The sequence below is a fragment of the Miniopterus natalensis genome, chromosome 4 (genome assembly GCF_054644295.1).
Source record: "Miniopterus natalensis isolate mMinNat1 chromosome 4, mMinNat1.hap1, whole genome shotgun sequence".
Classification (NCBI taxonomy): Eukaryota; Metazoa; Chordata; class Mammalia; order Chiroptera; family Miniopteridae; genus Miniopterus; species Miniopterus natalensis.
In genome coordinates, this window is record NC_142084.1 from 40,960,383 (window position 1) to 40,966,127 (window position 5,745).

A 5,745-nucleotide genomic window follows, 5' to 3' on the forward strand; every position below is an offset into this window, starting at 1 on the left:
TCAGAAATAATGTTTTACCAGTTCCCTGGGCACCCCTAAACCCAGTCAAGTTGGCACATAAAATGAACCATCCCAGAACACTTAAGGTCATGTGACTTAGAGCTCAGTGATCAACGATGCTAACTTAATGACTTGTTGCTCCAGTGTGTGCCTGAAGGTCCATTGCCTTCGAGTACCAATCTAGGTATTTACTAATCTTTGGTTGCAATGGGGAAAAAAACCCTGAATCTCGCAATTTAAGCAGAAAGGCATTTCATTCAAAGTACGTGGAATGCTAAAGGAAGCCCGAAGAACCAGCTTTGGAGGAAAAAGCTGGGTCACCAGGCAGCAGGTCTCCTTTGACACCCTTGAACTTTGTTTCTCTTGTCAGTGCTTTACTATGCTCAAGAGTCAAAGTCCTGGGAAACAGAGTCTGGTTGGCTGAATGTAGGTCATGTGCCCAGCCCTTGGCAGTGGCAGGCCTGGGAGGCAGGATTAGCAGAAGAAGCCTCCAAAATATCTCTCTGGATCCCTGAGTGAGAGGCAGGCACATGAATTTTACCAAGACTTTTGCTGTGTGGGAAAATGATTATCCAGGTGGAAATCAGGGTACTGCTGGGAAGTGGGAATGAGGGCTAAGCATTGAAAAATGCCAGTGTTCACCGCTGAGAGCAAAAAAAGTGATCCTCAGAGCCCAGGAAGCCATGAGTCTGTTGAGTTGATATGTGCTGATTTCTTTTCCTATTTTCCAATTGTTAGATTGTTTTCTCCCCCCCCCCCCCCCCGCCTGCAACAAATAGCCCTAAACATAAACATCTAAAAATTATCTTCTTAGGACTAATTTCCAGGAATGGAATTATTGGGCAAAAGATAAGACATGAGTATTTATGCTTTATTTTCTGTTTTACTCAAGTGCCCATGGCCTCTGAGAATATGCCTGTAATCATGGCAGATAGGCTTTTCAATGGCTAGATAATTTCCCAGTGAAGGTCACCCTGGGGACACCTCTCTGTGGATCATACCAGGGAAAACATACTCTTGAGAGCTCTTCTCTTTCCTTCTGCCTAACATATCCATTGCTATCTGGATGAAGTAAGCTGCAAGGCCACTACTTAGGTCAGTTGGCCAACATGTAATATAGAAAGAGGGCCACATTTGCCTGAGGGATATGTGGGCAGTGGGACTACCTATTGATGGATATCAGCACATATGATATGATATACCCAATTCCCTGTTCTCCACATCAAGTTTCCCCAAAAGCTGGGCACAGGGGAAGCAGTGATTGGATTATGACCTGGGAAGGGCACTCCTCCTGGGGAGGGTACTGGCTGTGTGCCTTGACCCACATCTCCTCAAGCCAGGTTCTTCGAACTCCAAACTTGGAAAGATGAGAGCCCCAGATTTCTTCAGAGGTTCTTAAATTCAGTGTGAGAGAATTGGAAAATTCTCCCCCCGACCCCAGGCGCCCACCCACTCCCCGTTTCCCCACCCCATCTTCACGGGGAACATCCACTTCTCAGGCTGACTTCCAGGTTGGCTGGACTAAGTAGCAGGATGCTTATTTTATATTTATCTGTATGTCAGCTTATTCCTCATGGTCAGGGTATACCAGATTGCAATGCCTTGAAATCAGGAACTGCCTTGCCTTAGTGTTCCCTGCAGCGTTTTGCACAGCGCCTTGCCCACTCCAGCTACTCAGTCAATATTTATCAACTGAATACCTTTAGCGGAGTAGGGTAGTTCTAGACCTTTTTTGGGGTCTCAAACTCTTCTAAGTTATGATGTCTAGGGGTGCTAGAAATGGTACACTCTCCCTAGAAACAGTCAGGGGGCCCTGGAGGAGTTCTGAACCCCTGGTGCAGTGTTCTGGAGGAAAGAAGCAAGCCTGGTGCAGGAGCAGTGGGACAGGCCTGTGCTCCCTCTGCATGGGCTGTATGTCAGCCCGCGGTGCCCCAGCCACACGGCCTTTCTCACTTTCCTGTACTAGTTCTTCAACAAAGCTTCCTCTGGGTGTGTTTCTTCCCTCTTCACATAAATCCACTTTACCCACTAACTCATCTTTCAGCTTTCAACTTAATTGTCAATTCCTCCTGGACATCTCAGCATAGGCCTAATTCCGCTGTTATAGCACCACATACATACAGCTCTTTCCTAAGATTTATCAGAGTTTTCTTTCTTCTTTTCGCTTGCAGAACCAGAAACACGTTTTTTATCTGTTCATTTCTTGCATTGAAGTACTCTTCCGTGACATCCTTGGACTCTGCCATAGTCATTAACTACCACACAACTGCAACCAACCGCGTTATGGGTTTCCTCTGTCTGTCAGCTTTACAGAGGCCTACCCATTCCTCTCGTTTCTTGTTGCCATCAACCTTAATTAGGCTGTTTGGTGCTCAGCACAAAGGGCCTCTGCCAACCTGACGGGCTCATCTCAGTTGGATGCAAGCACAGGGCGATCAGATTGACACTTGAAGGCTTTGGCAGTTTCTGAAACTCTGCGTGCTAGGCCCTTGTGGATAAGGGCGGTCTTCAGCACCTCTTGTAAAGCAGTATTAACATCCATTCACATCCAGCTGCAGTGCCTTCCTGGGCCACGGCTGGCTGTGGGTTACAGGTGGAGCCGGATCTAGAGCGCTCCAATTCTGCAACAGGGAAAAAGCCCAGAGTTTTCTTTTAATATTTGGATTTGTAATTATTTAATATATTCTTTCTGTCTGAATGGAGACTGTTACTCCATGAGGGCATGTATGTGTGTGTGTGTGTGAGAGAGAGAGAGAGAGAGGGAAAGAGAGCGAAGAGAGAGAAAGAGGTAGAGAGAGAGGTTGATATTGATATTTACTAGAGGAATTGTCTCATGGAATTAGGGAGGCCAGCAAGTCCCATGATCTGTCATTTGCAAGCTGGAGAACCAGCAAAGCTGGTGGCGTAAGGCTGGAGAACCAGAAGCACTGATATCTGAGCACAGGAGAAGACTGATGTCCCAGCTGAAGACGAGACAGAATTAGCCGTCCCTCTGCCCTTTTGCTCTATTCAGGCCCTCAGTGAACTGGATGATGCCCACTTGCAATGGCAAGGAGGATCTTCTATACTCAGTCCACTGATTCATATACTAATGTGTTGCGGAAACACCCTCAGCAGACACTGCCAGGAAGAGCATTTGCCAGCGCCTTGGGCATCCCTTAGCCCATCCATTCGACACTTAAAATCAGTCATTATACAGAGATTCTGGCTTGACTTTCAGCGGAGCGTATCTAGTGTAGTGCAGAGGTTTTCCCAAAGTGCCTTACCCAGATTGCTAGTTCAGGGAGTCTCAATAGGTGTTCCGTGAAGAAAAAGTTATTTAAAAATACAGATGTAATAAAAATGCCAAACACATTTGGACAGTCATTATTCTGTGATAATTTCTTTAAGAAAAGTCGCACTACAGGCTGCTAATAGTGGTTTTGGGGAAGGGGGGTCTATGGCTCTTCAGTATACTTTTTTTCTTTATTGTGGTAAAATATACAAGACATAAAATTTACCATTTTAGCTATTTTTAAGTGTACAGTTCAGTGAGATTAAGTGTATTTATGTTGTTGTGCAACTATCACTATTATATATATATTTTTTCATCACCATTATATTTTATAGATTACTCGTTCACAAATTTGTTATACAGCATCCTTGTTGTCTTGGTGGATTAACACACCCTTGCTCAAGGAGTGGCCCTTGGGTGGCAGGCTTCCAGGTCTAAGTGAGTTAGGGCGTGGCAGTCTTCTAAACTGATTTGATGTACAGATTGAAGTAGTTGTGGTAGGGGAGCATCTTTTTAGCTCAGGAAGGGATATTGTTTATAGGTAAGTCTGGAAGTGTTGAAGTCATTTGGTGCTCATAAAGAAAGCTTTCTGGAGGTTGAAGTCAGTTCCAACCAGGGAGTAGAGCTGAGAACCACAGAGAACTGAAGCTGGAGTGGTGAAACCTTCAGAAGCCTGCCCTACCTCTCCAGGTAGGTATCCAGTGATACGGTCCAATAATTTTTTGTTTAAACTGTTGTGGCATCTCACTGTGCCCCCTTAAAATTGTGAGAGAAAGCAGCCCAATGTACTTGGGAAGACACCCCACCCAAAGATGTATCTTACACTTCTTCTCATGATATCATTTACGTTTTGCCACAGCTATAATTTATGCACCTCACTCACTCTGCCTGCAGCAGAGACTGCTAGGTTCCTGCTCAAATCTGTTCTTCTTTTTCTCTTTGTAACAAAATTCAGGTTTCATTTTGGGTGGCAGTATACCTGGATAAAGGACCACCTCACCCATTTTCCCTTGCAGTGAAGTGTGGGCACATGACTAGTTCTGGCCAATGAGATAAAACCCAAAAATGTCTAAGACCTTCGGGCAAGGCTGAGAAAATCGCTGACTCAGCTGAGAGGGGGCCCCTTTTATCATTTCCTTTCCTCCTTCACAGAAGGAGCTCTGCAGCTATCTTGTACCAATGAGGTGACACTGAGAATGGAAGCTAGGGCTTCCCTGGGGACTGTGGAATCACGTTAGACTATTTACTTCTGGACTTGTTTCACATGAAGGAGAGCACCTTATGGTTTAAAGCACTGTTATTTTGGAATTTCTATTATCATATGTCCAAACCTAATTCTTATTGACTCGCAGCTTTGAAACACACCCAGAGATTCGGTAGAACCCATATTTGATGTCATAGGTAGCAACTTTGTGACTCATCAGGGAAAGACGATATCCCATGCAGTGGAACCTACAGTAAGGCAAGGTTTCATCTGAGCTAACGGCTATTTTATCTGGACTGGAACCTGACCAACTTTCATTGATTTGAATCCCTAACACATCTAGGCACTGAGCAAAGCATAAAAATGCCGACCTGACGTACTTAGCTGAATGTCTTCCAGGCACCCCAGACTTAATGAGTCTGAAACTGAAACTCATCTTGCCCATTGACATCTTATCCCATGCTCTCCTTTCAGAAAATGTTCACTTAAGTTCATATCCACTGTCACTGAAAGGGTAAGGCTATACCACTTCTTGCCTCAACAACTCCAAAAGACTTCCTTCTGGATTCCCATTCTCCACACAGCAATTAGAAAACACAAACCAGATCACACTACCACCAAGCTGGAAACTCTTTAAAGCATCCTGATAGCATTAGAATACAAACCCAAATCCTAAATATGGCCTGGAGGCTTTGCAAGTTCTGACCCCTACCTTCCTTCCACCACCCAGCATTGTCTTGAGCCAGCATCTCTCACAGACTGTGCTTTAGCCCCCTGACCTTCTCTTTTAGTCTTTTCAATGTCCCAGACTCTTTCCCATCCCAGGGGCTTTCACAGTCTGGTTCTCTGCCTGCATTATTCTGCTCACACTCCCTATTTAATGGTCAATTCCTACTGATTCTTCTGGTCACTGATGAAATGACTTCCTTGACTCCATTCTCAATTTATATCAGGTCCCCCAATTATAATCTCTCACACACCCCTCACTTTAACTATGTGGTATTTTAATTTATTAAATGTGTATATATATATAGTATGTGTGTGATTTATTAAATATATATATTTAATATATATATTTAGTGTGTGTGTGTGTGATTTGGGGTGGGGTACAATGTCAATCTCCCTCCAGAAACCAAAAGCACAGTGAGGACAGATGCTGTTCTGTATAATGCTGCATCACCAGCACGTAGTATGGTGCCTAACACATACAGAAACTCAAAAATATTTTGTGGGTAGAATGAATTAATAATGAACTGAAGATGAGACC

The 5,745-nt window shown here is 44.3% G+C and overlaps 1 pseudogene; it reads right to left on the bottom strand.

The window, feature by feature from the left end:
- Positions 1–2,078: 2,078 nt before the first annotated feature.
- On the bottom strand, positions 2,079–4,278 carry LOC107532474 (small ribosomal subunit protein eS12 pseudogene; annotated as a pseudogene).
- Between the last annotated feature and the right edge of the window lie 1,467 nt (positions 4,279–5,745).